The sequence below is a fragment of the Salmo salar genome, chromosome 09, assembly GCF_965601325.2.
Source record: "Salmo salar chromosome 09, fSalSal1, whole genome shotgun sequence".
NCBI classification, from domain to species: Eukaryota; Metazoa; Chordata; class Actinopteri; order Salmoniformes; family Salmonidae; genus Salmo; species Salmo salar.
This window is the reverse complement of record NC_138299.1, coordinates 70,924,532-70,939,567: the sequence shown is the minus strand read 5'-3', so window position 1 is coordinate 70,939,567 and position 15,036 is coordinate 70,924,532. Positions and strand designations below refer to the sequence as shown.

At 40.1% G+C, this 15,036-nt stretch overlaps 1 protein-coding gene across 2 annotated transcripts in view; it reads right to left on the bottom strand.

Annotated features, from left to right (window-relative positions):
• Window positions 1-12,417, bottom strand: part of LOC106611637 (polycomb group RING finger protein 3) — a 49,698-nt gene extending 37,281 nt beyond the window's left edge. Inside the window, exons 1-2 of one of the 2 annotated variants that reach the window (XM_045723883.2) lie at window positions 12,297-12,417; window positions 3,280-3,393 (exon numbers count right to left, since the gene is read on the bottom strand). The gene's annotated coding sequence lies outside the window, so the exon portion shown is untranslated. The remainder of the gene's footprint in view (window positions 1-3,279; window positions 3,394-12,296) is intronic. The other variant, XM_014212048.3, reaches the window with a different exon arrangement.
• Window positions 12,418-15,036: the final 2,619 nt, after the last annotated feature.

Sequence of the window (15,036 nt, the reverse complement as noted above, 5' to 3'; positions counted from 1 at the left end):
GGAGGTGCTTTGGTGGTGAGACTCTATGTGATTTATTTAGAATTCAAGGCACATTTAACCAGCATGGCTACCACAGCATTCTGCAGCGATACACCATCCCATCAGGTTTGCGCTTAGTGGGATTATAATTTGTTATTCAACAGGACGGTGACTCAACACACCTCCAGGCTGTGTAAGGGCTATTTGAACAAGAAGGAGAGTGATGGAGTGCTGCATCAAATGACCTGGCCTCCACAATCACCCAAACTCAAACAATTGAGATGGTTTGGGATGAGTTGGACTGCAGAGTGAAGGAAAAGCAGCCAACAAGTGCTCAGCACATGTGGGAACTCCTTCAAGACTGTTGGAAAAGCATTCCAGGTGAAGCTGGTGGAGAGAATACCAAGAGTGTGCAAAGCTGTCATCAAGGCAAAGGGGGGCTACTTTGAAGAATCTAAAATCTAAAATCTATTTTGATTTGTTAAACACTTTTTTGGTTACTACATGATTTCTTGTGAAGAGAACTGGTCCCAAAATTGACCTCTGTGGTACAACATTATGTACTTCAAGAAATTCAGACTTAACTCCATCAATAACGATGGCCGAATTTCTGTCACTAAGATAATCATGAAACCATGAACAGGCCATGAGGCCTATCGAGGTCAATTTATTTAATGAAATAGCATGATCAACAGTATCAAAAGCTTTTGACAGGTCCACAAACAAAGCAGCACAATTCATTGTAATGTCTAAAGCATTGACAAGATCATTAACAACTAAAGTGGTTGCTGTAATAGTGCTATGCCCAGGCCAAAATGTTCACCACATTCAAAATACATTTCTCAGATAAAAAAGAGCAAAGTTTTACACTTACCAAAGATTCAAGAATCTTATCTTGACAAGGAAGCCTTGAAATGGGGCAAAAATTATGAAGATCACTACTATCCCCATCCTTATGGAGTGGCAGCACAAGAGCTGATTTCCATACTTTTGGAATATTTCCTGATAACAATTTGAAATAAAAAATGTGGAGTTTTGAGCAAAAAAACGATGGGCGCTACACTTAAGCAGACCGGAATCCAATTAATCCGCCCCTGTGGATTCCTTCTTATCTATTGCTAGTAAAGCATCCAGGACTTATTTTTTCTGTAAATAGCCTAAAAGAAAAGCTTTGACTATCATTTCGCTGATCATTCAGCAAGTTTCCCCTATCAGTATCCAGCCCAATATCATTGTGAATAGGCTTAGAAGTTATTTCAAAGAGATAGCCTGCTGAAATAAAATGGTGATTAAATGCATCAATGATAGCATTTTTTTCCCGTAATGAGGCCAGTGTCTGAATTAATTTGTTGTGGCAGAGAGGAGGAAGTAGAACCCTTCAGGGATTTGACAGTTTTCCAGAATTTAACCGGGTTCCCATTACAATCCGAAAGAGTGGTTACATAATAATCAGATTTAGCCTTTCTGATTTGTATTACAGAATCATACCTCAGTTGCTTAAAGTCTGTGTTGACCCAAGCATCATCTCTTTTATAAATGACTTCTGATAATTCGATCTGCCTTTAACCCTTAATTTTTTGAAGGGAGCATGATTGTCCACAATAGTACTGAAGACATCTGCAAAAAGGCTGAAAGCTAAATCAGGTTCAGGGATAGCCGAAATACAATCAAGGTGACTAAAATAAAGAATGTAAAAAAGCCTATTCACTGATGTTTTTAAAGTTCCTCTTTGTGATGACACGAGGCTTAGATTTTTGTATTCTCACATCTCTAACACAAACAACTGGGCAATATTCACTAACGTCTTGGGGCGAAGACACCAGTAGAAACATTGTTACCGGGAGTTAATCCACTTCACTTACTGTAGTTCAATAATCAAAAGAGATATTTTTTCAAACTCAAGGTGTCATATCATATCTGACACCATATTCTTTCTGCAAAACATCTTTGAATCTTAATTCGGAGTAAATATTTACGTTTTTGGAAAACGTGGTCACATAAGACCAAGGGAGATTTTACTGTCATTCTGTTACCAAACTTTACATTTGCACTGTTCTTCGAGTAAATGGGTCTTTATAAAATGTTCAGTGGAAATTGTTAAAAGTAGTCTTTGTTAGTTGTATGGGTTGTTTAACTTTGCAATCAATGGATTTTGTTTGGCATACTTTTAAAGTTAAAAAAAATCAGGTGTGGAAGCACCTTATATTGTGTGGAATCACTTGCTTTAAATATACTTTGAATGCCTCATTTAAAAATATAAAAAAATGTCACCTTTATTTAACCAGGTAGGCCAGTTGAGAAGAAGTTCTCATGTACAACTGCGACTTGGCCAAGATAAAGCAAAGCAGTGCGACACAAACAACAACACAGAGTTACACATGAAATAAACAAGCATACAGTCAATAACACAATAGAAAAATCTATATACGGTGTGTGCAAATGAGGTAAGATAAGGGAGGTAAGGCGTGAGGAGGTAAGGTAATAAATAGGCCATAGTGGCGAAATAATTACAGTTTAGCAATTAAACACTGGAGTGATAGATGTGCAAAAGATGAATGTGCGAGTAGAGATACTGGGGTGCAAAGGAGCAAAATAAAAAATAACAGTATGAATGCATGAAATGTATGCATTCACTACTGTAAGTCGCTCTGGATAAGAGCGTCTGCTAAATGACTAAAATGTAAATGTAAACAGTATGGGGATGAGGTAGTTGGACGGGCAATGGCTATGTACAGGTGCAGTGATCTGTGAGCTGCTCTGACAGCTGGTGCTTAAAAGTTAGTGTTTACTCCAGTGTTTTCTTTATTTTGGCAAAAACAAATAAAGGCTATGCCTAATATACAGTGGGGTACGGAATGATTGGATCCCTTGATAAAGATGAGCAAAAAATACTAAAATAAGTAATACAAATACTGAGTTGTAGTGTATGCTCCAAAACATTTACTAATTATATTAGGTTATACCAATACAATTGCTCAGAGAAAGACATTTAGTTAATTAAGTAATATTTAAAGATCTAAAAAAGATAGGGGTCAAAGGTATTGGATCCCCTGTTTTCAATACTCCAGCCTACACACAATATCCCAAAATGTTAAAGTGGAATTATGTTTCTAGAAATGTTTACAAATGAATAAAAAATTAAAAGCTGAACTGTCTTGAGTCAATAAGTATTCAACCCCTTTGCTATGGCAAGACTAAATAAGTTCAGGAGTAAACATTTGCTTAACAAGTTACATAATAAGTTGCATGGACTCACTCTGTGTGCAATAATAGTGTTTAACATGATTTGTGAATGCCTACCTCATCTCTGTACCCCACACACCGGTAAGGTCCCTCAGTCAAGCAGTGAATTTCAAACACAGATTCAACCACAAAGACCAGGGCGGTTTTCCAGTGCCTCGCAAAGAAGGGCACCTATTGGTAGATGGATAAAGAAAAATAAAGCAGACATTGAATATCCCTTTGAGCATGGTGAAGTTATTAATTACACTTTGGATGGTCTATCAATACACACAGTCACTACAAAGATACAGGCGTTCTTCCTAACTCAATAGCTGGAGAGGAAATAAAACCACTCAGAGATTTACCCATGAGGCCAATGGTGACTTTAAATCAGTTACAGAGTTGAATGGCTACTCCACAATACCAACCTAAATGACAAAAGGAAGCCTGTACAGAATACAAATATTCCAAAACATGCATCCTGTTTGCAATAAGGCACTAAAGTAAAACTGCCAAAAATGTGGAAAAGAAATTAACTTTATATCCTGAATACAAAGCGTTATGTTTGGGGCAAATACAACACATCACTGAGTACCACTCTTCATATTTTCAAGCATGGTGGTGGCTGCATCATTTTATGGGTATGCTTCTCATCGGCAAGGACTAGGGATTTTTTGGGGGATAAAAAGGAACGGAATAGAGCTAAGCACAGGAAAAATCCTAGAGCAAAACCTGTTTCAGTCTGTTACGCTGTCTGTGTGAAGAGACCTTGTCAGGTTATCAGTGGTGTGCACACCGAGGAACTTGAAGCTTTTGACCCTTTCTACTGTGGCCCCGTCGATGTGGATGGGGGCCTGCTCTTTCTGACGTCTCGATCAGCTGCTTCGTTTGAGGTTATTTTCCTGGAACCACTCCGCCAGGGCTCTCACCTCCTCCCTGTAAGTTGTCTGATCGTTGTTGGTAATCAGGCCTACAACTGTTGTGTAGACAGTAAACCTGATGATTGAGTTGGAGACGTGTGTCGCCACGCAGTCATGGGTGAACAAGGAGTACAAGAGGGGCTGAGTACACACCCCTGTTGGGCCCCATGCTGAGGTTCAGCGTGGCGGCGGTGTAGTTGCCCACCTTTACCACTTGGTGTCGGCCTATTAGGAAATCCAGGACCCAGTTACACAGGGAGGGATTCAGATCCAGGGCCCTGAGCTTAGTGATGGGCTTGGAGGGCACTATGGTGTTGAAGCCTGAGCTGTAGTCGATGAACAGAGTTCTGTATTTCACTGAAAGAATAAACGTTTTGTTTTGGAAATGATAGTTTCCGGATTTTACCATATTAATGACCTAAGGCTCGTATTTCTGTGTGTTTATTATATTATAATTAAGTCAATGATTTGATATTTGATAGAGCAGTCTGACTGAGCGGTGGTAGGCAGCAGCAGGCTCGTCAGTATTCATTCAAACCACACTTTCCTCCGTTTGCCAGCAGCTTTTCGCAATGCTTGAAGCATAGCTCTGTTTATGACTTCAAGCCTATCAACTCCCAAGATTAGGCTGGCAATACTATAGTGCCTATAAGAACATACAATAGTCAAAGGTATATGAAATACAAATGGTATAGAGAGAAATAGTCCTATAATTCCTATAATAACTACAACCTAAAACTTCTTAACTGGAAAAATTGAAGACTCATGTTAAAAGGAACCGCCAGCTTTCATATGTTCTGAGCAAAGAACTTAAACCTTTTTTACATGGAACATATTGCACTTTTACTTTCCTCTCCAACACTGTGTTTTTGCATTATTTAAACCAAATTGAACATGTTTCATTATTTATTTGAGACTAAATAGATTTTATTTATGTATTATATTAAGTTAAAATAGTGTTTATTGTTCATTCAGTATTGTTGTAATTGTCATTTTTACAAATATATATATAAAAATCGGCCGATTAATCGGTAGCAGCTTTTTTTGGTCCTCCAATAATTGGTATCAGTATCGCCGTTGAAAAATCATAATCGGTCGACCTCTACCCTCTATCCACGGTTTTTGGTTTAGATAAGTTCTAATCATCACAGTGGGAACAACATCCTCTATGCACTTATTGATTAACCCCATCACCGAGTCACTGTATACATCGATACAATTCTCAGAGGTGACCAGGAACATACCCCAGTCCACGTGATGAAAACAATCTTGAAGCATAGATTCCGATTGGTCAAACCAACATTGAACAGTCCTTACCACGGGAGCTTCCTGTTTAAGTTTCTGCCTATAAATGGGGAGGAGCAGAATGGAAGCGTGATATCATTTGCTGAAGGGAGGCTGGGGGAGGGCCTTGTAGCCATCCCGGAAGGGAGACTAGCAATGATCCAGGGTCCATGTTGCGCATGTAGCACAGGAGATGTGTTGATAGAATTTCGGTAGCATTTTCCTCAGATTTTCTTTATTAACCTGTTATGGCTAGGGGGCAGTATTTTCACGGCCGGATAAAAAACGTACCCGATTTAATCTGATTATTACTCCTGCCCAGAAACTAGAATATGCATATAATTATTAGCTTTGGATAGAAAACACTCCAAAGTTTCTAAAACTGTTTGAATGGTGTCTGTGAGTATAACAGAACTCATTTGGCAGGCCAAAACCTGAGAAGATTCTGTACAGGAAGTACCCTGTCTGACCATTTCTTGGCCTTCTTGATTATCTCTATCCAAAACAGGGGATCTCTGCTGTTACGTGACACTTCCTACGGCTCAAATGGGCTCTCAGAAGGCGGCAAAAAGCTGAATCGTGGCTTTGCAGGCTCTGGCTGAAAAACATTAGCGCATTTGGATAGTGGCCGGTCACAGTACTATGAGACTCAGGCTCGTGCACGAGGGGATCCCATGCTTTTATTTTCTCTTTCTTTGTACGTAAACACGCTTTCCCGGTCGGAATATTATCGCTTTTTTACGAGAAAAATGGCATAAAAATTGATTTTAAACAGCGGTTGACATGCTTCGAAGTACGGTAATGGAATATTTAGAATTTTTTTGTCACGAAATGCGTCGTGCACGTGACCCTTATTTACACTTCGGATAGTGTCTTGAACGCACTAACAAAACGCCGCTATTTGGATATAACTATGGATTATTTTGAACCAAACCAACATTTGTTATTTAAGTAGCAGTCCTGGGAGTGCATTCTGACGAAGAACACCAAAGGTAATCAAACTTTTCTAATAGTAAATCGGAATTTGGTCAGGGCTAAACTTGGTGGGTATCAAAATAGCTAGCCTGTGATGGCCGGGCTATCTACTCAGAATATTGCAAAATGTGCTTTCACCGAAAAGCTATTTTAAAATCGGACACCTCGATTGCACAAAGGAGTTCTGTATCTATAATTCTTATAATAATTATGTTTTTTGTGAACGTTTATCGTGAGTAATTTAGTAAATTCACTGGAGGTTTGCGGGGGGTATGCTAGTTCTGAACGTCACATGCTAATGTAAAAAGCTGGTTTTTGATATAAATATGAACTTGATTGAACAAACATGCATGTATTGTATAACATAATGTCCTAGGCGTGTCATCTGATGAAGATCATCAAAGGTTAGTGCTGCATTTAGCTGTGGTTTTGTTTTTTGTGACATTATATGCTAGCTTGAAAAATGGGTGTCTGATTATTTCTGGCTGGGTACTCTGCTGACATAATCTAATGTTTTGCTTTCGCTGTAAAGCCTTTTTGAAATCGGACAGTGTGGTTAGATAAAGGAGAGTCTTGTCTTTAAAATGGTGTAAAATAGTCATATGTTTGAAAAATGGAAGTTTTTGTATTTTTGAGGAATTTGTAATTCGCGCCACGCCTATCATTGGATATTGGAGCAGGTGTTCCGCTAGCGGAACGTCTAGATGTAAGAGGTTAAAGTCCCCAGCTACAATAAATGCGGCCTCAGAATATGCGGTTTCCAGTTTCAACATAGTCCTGTGTAGTTCCTTGAGAGTGAACGCAGTGTCGGCTTGGAGGGAATATACACGGCAGTGACGATGACCGAAGAAAATTCTCTTCGAAGGTGATGCAGTCGGCATTTGAAGGTGAGGTATTCCAGATCAGGAGAACAAAAGGTCTTGAGTTCCTGTACGTTACTACAATCACACCATGAGTTGTTAATCATGAAACAAACCCATCCTCCTTTATTTCTTTCTAAGACTTCTTTCTTCCCATCAGCATGATGGACAGAGAACCCCGCTGGCTGAATGGACGGGGTTCCTGGTACTGGGTAAAGTTTATGATGCTGTTGACCTTTAACAAGGGCCCCAGGACCAGTGGAAGCAAAATAGCCCCATAATATCAAAGATCCACCACCATATTTTAAAGTAAGAATTAAGTATTTTATTGTTATTGTGTTTCCATCAGGAGTGTGACACTAAAGACTTGTGGCGAGCAGAATCAACAACCTCTCCATCATTCAAGACTGTTGCTTTGTGAGAAGGTGTTAAAGTTCACAGTTAGCCTTTCTTATGTAAATGAAAGCTGAAAAGTACCCAGGGCCTTGCCTTGGCTCCAACTTAGAGCAGGTCTGCCGGAATCATGGCCCAGTGAGACACGGGTGCCGGCCGGCATAGATGGAAACAGAAAAGTCTGAGCCTTTGGGTAAAACACTGTGGTAAATTCTCAATTGAAATGTGGCTACACACATACTCACACAAACACACACACATGCAAACACACACACAGACACGCAGGCATCACAAAGAGCCCCTGTTGGCAGCCTGTGGGCAGTGGAGTGTTTGGGTCCAGTGTAGACTGGGTGACAGCCTGAGAGTCAGACACTGAGGCCTGTATCAGCAGAGGCAGCCAGGAGGAGAACACTCTTGTTGTGGCTGATGCATTGGATTCACTTCAAACACACATACACACGGGCGCACGTGCACACACACACACTGTATATTCTACCCTTCTAAATGCTCTCTGATGGTCCCAACTGACTCATGAATGAGAGTTGGTGCCAGGAGGGATAGACAGACCATACAAGTGTTCAAATGTGAAGCAAGCTGCACTAATGTGATGCGATGCCAGAAAGCCTTCTTATGTGTTGTTATGTGTCATGCAGTGGCCAAATCGGAATAACGAGTTATGAAAATGGTGTGACCATTTTGGTTTGTGAAATGGAGTTGCCTGATTGGTGGAACACAGCTAGAAACATGCATGCAATATGACATGGACTAGCATGAAGAAATTCTCAGAATTGACCACACTTGTCAAACAGTGTAGTGTGTTTAGGCCCTCGCTGATTCCCTGGCCAGTTTAGGTACGGGGTAATGCAATGGACAGTGACTGCTGTAGATTGAGACAAATTGATCTTGGGTAGTGCACAGGGACACACACATAGTTAAGGAGCTAGTGAATAAACCCTATCATCAGCAGCAGCTGCATCAGACTACTGCAACAGGAGGAGGAGACAAGGAGTAAACAAGGAAAGGTGGTTCCCTCAGGTTCTGTTGAGCCATGTTGTTGTCTTTCATTAACTAAGAAGCACAGCTAACAACTTTTCAGCTAACAACTTTTCAGCTAACAACGTTTCAGCTAACACCGTTTGTTTACACTAGACTCTATCACCTATCAGGAACAACTATTATTGTTTTATATACCGATAACCTTTCCTCTGGTTAAGGTGAACTTTGGTCAAGCGGTTGGGTTTCCCTTGAATCGCATTGCTAGATAGCTAGAGGCCCTCTTCAGAGGCACTGGGCTTAGGCCTATTTGTCTTTAAATGTGTCTTGTAGAGGATGTCCAAGTTGTCAGCATAGTGCAATTTACACTTAGGCCTACATGTTCAGTCTATAACAAAGCTCTCATAATGTGTCTTGTGCTACTGCCTCTGTATTTCAGTGTGGATTTCAATAACGTTCCCAAATCCTTTAGGCTCTATCAGGGGTTCATGGAGCGATCCCTAAGCGCATGCTTGTTTTCACCTTTGAGTCTTGACATAAAGCACATTTTGTAGTTTTCAACTAAAACATATACTGTCGAATCTGTAAGTTGGGGGGGGGGGGGGGGGGCTGGTATAGGCTTGACACTATGCGTGAGGTGGTAGGTGGACGATGCATCAACAGTCTCCAATTTGGAGATGCAGCCAAAAACCATTTGAAAAATACAACTTTCACCTCACTTCAAAAACTAGGAATTTTAATGACTTCTAGTACATTTACATTTTACATTTACATCATTTAGCAGACGCTCTTATCCAGAGCAACTTACAAATAGTACAAAACATTGATGTATTTCCTGACATGGAATTCATTTTAATCAGCAAAGTACATGCCAGGGGGGGTTTGAAGCAATGAGAGCAAAGAGAGAGAGTAGCAAACAGCCATTTGAAGGTTCTATAAATTCTTTGAGAGTAGGAAAGAAAAAATGTGTTGTATGTAAACAGTGCAATAAGACTGTGATTTGCATCATTGATAAGGCATCACTTTACACAGGATGAAACAAATAGGCCTACTGTAGACAGGAGTGTACTAGTGTAAATATTGTAATGATTTTGGGCAGCCTTCTTGTCATTGTTTAAAGAAATCACAAAGCTATATTCAGACGTAAGACTAAAAGGCAGTTAGTTGTAAACTAACAAATCCTAAAACAGAACCTTAACTAACAGCCGTTACACAACTAGGGTTGGCAGTGGCACTACATAAGCAAGTCACCGCCTATTCGGTTCATGAACACAGCCTAAACATTCTTAATTTGACAATTTTAGCCCATCTGAAAGCCCATCTAACACACAGTTGAAATGTATCCTTACAGAATTTAGGGTAGTACTTTACATTACAACACAGACTAAAGTGGTAATAACATGGCAATAATGGGGTAACAAGTTATAGTTACACACTGAAAATATACTCCTCTCAGACGTCCACAAGAATATAGGAAGTAGGGTATAGTGGGTGGTTTGGGATTGGGTTACTTGAATGCTTCACAAAGCCTTCCTATTACCACTTTCAAATTGGCAAGTGTTCCTGGATTCAGTCCAGTGCCCATCAGTTAACAAGAATTTAGAGATTTTGCTAAATGCATGAATGATAGGCCATATACCATGGCCTGGGTAAGCATCAACAGGCTAACTAGCCCCATCTGTCAAACTCAGAAAGCAACAGCCAGTGGATCATTTGTTCCCTAAATCTTGGTTCCCTAAATCTTGATCAGAGTGTGTGTGTGTGTGTGTGTGTGTGTGTGTGTGTGTGTGTGTGTGTGTGTGTGTGTGTGTGTGTGTGTGTGTGTGTGTGTGTGTGTGTGTGTGTGTGTGTGTGCGTGTGTGCGTGTGTGCATGCGTGCGTGCGTGTGTGCAGTGAGTAAAAACCACTGGATTAGCACAATCGGCTGTGTGAACCAGTTTTTCAGGATGTTGGCATACAACAGCAACAGTCAGGGTAGTAACTGATACAGTTAGGACCTACTTCCCTCTATGGGTGTAATCCACTCACGAGTTTAGAGAAACTCCTACACATAGTGCAGAATGCTGAGTAGATTCCAGTCTTATTCTCAAAATGAATAGGATTTGTACATTCACAAGGTCTATAAACAACATCGGGTGTTCCCTTTTTCATGTGTCTGCATATGATGAGATAATTTCAAGAAGGGATGAAGTGGGATATGGTTCAAAGAGGTGATATCTGGTTTCTTGTCCATCTGTTGTTTTGCTCTGCTGGTCACTGATCAGCGATTCTCATTAACAACAGTCAACACACCTTGACAAAGAAGGTGGTATGGAACTGAATGGAATTGAACCAAATCCCCAAAAATGTTGGTATTTTGGCATTTCAGCAACACTTATTTATAGCCCTAACACTTGTATTGTGACCAAAACGAACTAAACTACATTACAATGTAATCACTACAATGTAACAACAAGGTTGATGTGGTAGTAGGCTAATTACAGCGTTACCACAGGTATAAGAGCAGCTTTACATATGGGCTATTCTATACACAGCCAGGCATAGTAGCCATAGCATCATGGATAGAGAGACCGCCACAAAGCTGTAGCCTAATGGCCAGTAGTTACACCACTGTCAAGGGGCCATCAACATGTGGAATCTTTGTATGGCTACTGTAGTTCTTTGTAAAGTGTGAGTGGGTGTTTTTTATTTATTTTACTGTACATAACAAAGGCTGTTATGAAGAGAAGAACAGCCTTCTTAATTGCTCTAAGGTAGGTTTCATGACCAACAATATTGAAAACAGCCAATGGCTCTCTGCAATTTTTCCCTGATCAATCAATTTAAGACAACCAGGAATGAAGAAGCTGTTCATGTTTAGATATATTTATTACTTAAAAAGTAAAGTAGGTAATGCTACAATAAAAGTTCAGTCATTTTGTTCCTGTCTGCCTTTGTGATCTGCCTTGTGCTATTATACAAGTCATAAACCATTGAATCCATATAGTCTGAAGCTAGGAAAACCCACCTATGTTAATAAGCTTGTTAGCCACTTATATTGCTATATTGTGCCATGTCCCACTGAGTAATTTACATATTGCAGTCCCTGATTACAAGACAATCTACCAAAAGAGAGACTTGTTGGCTCGACCCTTCACCAAAACCCCACAATGTAACAGCTCCATACAGTCAGACGGGGCCGTAATAGCCCCTAAAAAGCAATAACTTTCTTTTGTCTAGATTAAATCATGTGGCGACAACTACACCATCGTGCATTTAACACCGAACTTTCGAAACCCGAAGACGTTAATGTTGGACCATGGTTTTTCAAGAACATTCCAGGCAATGGGAAAGATTGGTCTCTCCAAACAACACAAATATTATGGGAGACATGTGAGCGTCTACGAGAGCTCCCTTCCTAAAGAACAAAAAGCGTGCTTCGCTGCTATCCAAACCCTCCCGTATAATGCACTCTTCCTTGAAAAGGATCCCGGTGCCTAACTGCAGGGCCCGGCGCCGCCATACACTACAACATTGGCACATACAACAACACGTATGGCATGTCCATACCACCAAGCGGAAAAGACACAGACACAAATGAATAAGAACAATACAAATCGCAGGCATAAATCAATAAAAGACGCATTAATGCATTAATACGCCTAAAATATTTCAAGTTAAACGAACTAACCTGTTTGGGAACAGTACAGTCCGCTGGATATTGGGTTGAACGCGAGTTAAATGCACTATTGGTAAAACAAAGAGGCGAAAATGTCCGGGCAATACCGAAACAGGCCGAAACACCATTTGGAGCTTTGCTGAGCATGCGCTGATTAGTCGAGGGGGAGGAGGGTTGAACGAGAGTAGACGAATAGGTAACATTGTAGGGAGCGCCCCATTCATTTAAAATAATTCACTATTTTGATACATTTCTATACATTTTAGAATTCCGGGAAATTCCCCCCAAAAAACACACAATGAAATGAAGGGTGATTTGTGGGCAAGACCTGGTGACTATGTTGTCAGAATAAGTTTCTTTGCAAATAGCCCACTACTGTATTAGGAGTTATGTATGTCATCACAGTCAATTTGATGATGGTAACACTATACACAAAAGACGTTTGATGTCTGAGATGTAGCACATTAGGATGTCAAAAGTAAAAGGTGGATGCTTGTGCTAAAATGTACCCTGATGTAGAATGATGTTGACAAAAAGAGCAATATTTATTTAATATTACTGCAAGATAGGGTGTTTATAAATGGCCCTGTGGTCACACTTCCAATAAGTTTGAGATGTGTTCAATGTGGATTGAGTTTATAAGTAGGACCAGGCTCATTTGGGGAGATTTTAAAAGTCCTCCAACAAGTTTAACATATTAATCAAACATTTTATTAATTCAGGCAATAACTCATAATAGCGTTATGCCATTCCACCAATAGAGTGCCAGTTGGGTAGTGCTATTTGGTTAAGATAAGCAATTTATTTAATCTGTATTTAACATTCTATCATAAAGAGCACATGTTCAAGTTAATAAAAAACATGTTTTCACATCTCCAGAGGTTAAATTAAGAAAAATTACTATAAAAGGTGACAATTAAAGTAACAGGGTTGACCGTAACAGGGTTGGAGTTCATCTTAAATCAGCCATAACTCCCCTTGGGACGGGGTAATAGAATGTTGTGTGCAACTGGGAGGAGCAATTGAATGCAAGCTTCACAAAAAATAGCAATTATTAAAACATTTCTAGCCTATCTATCTATAAGTAGCATGGTTGATGTGTTATGTAATCTGTATTTAACTAGGCAAGTCAGTTAAGAATAAATTCTTATTTACAATGACATCCTACCCCAGCCAAATTCGGACACCACTGGGCCAAATGTGCCCCGCCCTATGGGACTCCCAATCATGGCCAGATGTGATACAGCCTGGATTTGAACCAGGGATTGTAGTGATGCCTCTTGTACTGAGATGCAGTGCCTTATACCGCTGCGCCACTCGGGAGCCCTATGCACAACCTGCTCAGTTTTCCTCCACGTAACACCAGAAAATGGCCAAAAAGAGTAGAACCAGCTCACCTGCTTTGATACTCTTTGACAATTACATGTTCAATGTTTCTTTAGAAAAAATCATTTAAAAAGGAATATTTTCACCATATTAAAATGACAGTTTAGTTCACGTAACAGGGTTGACCTTAAAATGAGGGACAAACGTAAATTAATCACTAATTGTGTTAAATAAATATGAATCTTCAAAAATGACTGTCAAAGCAACAAAGTAACCTAGCCTTTACAATGGTGGTAAAACTTGGGGACATTTCTGCACTAAGTGGGTTGAAACTCCATATATCAAAGGGACGCAAAAGACACTCTCTTCCTGGAAGGACCCAATTGCTTAGAGGGAGGTTAAGGGCTAATGCCAGGAGACTAGGTCAAACCTTATCAGAGAAGATTTGCTTTTTCATTATGTTTCAACATAGGTACACAGTTTACAGGTATTCCTACACACATCCTTAACATGAGCAATCAAGCACCAGAATGAAAAGCCTCTATTAATCAATTGTGTTAACCTGAATAGCCACTCCAGTGGCCTACACATTGACGTAACCAAATCCATATGTGACAACACATGTGACAGCCTATCAGTGGAGTCTCCTCAGCGGAGGAAGGGGTGGACCACCCCCTTCAGTGAATTTCATAAAAATAAAAACGGTAAAACGTTAAAAAAGTTATCCTTTTTAGATAAAACTATACAAAATATATTCACGTCACCAAATAATTGATTAAAACACTCTTTCGCAACAAAGGTCTAAAGTAGCCTCAACCACACTCTGTATTGTAGTCCCATGGCTTAGGTTCTGTCCTCTGGGTACATTGACTTCAGTACAAAACCTAAGAGGCTCATGGTTCCCACCCCCTTCTATAGACTTGCACAGTAATTATGACAACTTCCAGAGGACGTCCCCCAACCTATCAGAGCTCTTGCAGCATGAACTGACATGTTGTCCACCAAATCAAAGAATCAGAGAATTAATATAAACTCAGCAAAAAAATAAACGTCCTCTCACTGTCAACTGTGTTTATTTTCAGCAAACTTAACCGGTGTAAATATTTGTATGAACATAACAAGATTCAACAACTGAGACATAAACTAAACAAGTTCCACAGACATGTGACTAACAGAAATGGAATAATGTGTCCCTGAACAAAGGGGGGGGGGGTCAAAATCAAAAGTAACAGTCAGTATCTGGTGTGGCCACCAGCTGCATTAAGTACTGAAGTGCATCTCCTCCTCATGGACTGCACCAGATTTGCCAGTTCTTGCTGTGAGATGTTATCCCACTTTTCCACCAAGGCACCTGCAAGTTCCCAGACATTTCTGGGGGGAATGGCCCTAGCCCTCACCCTCCGATCCAACCGGTCCCAGACGTGCT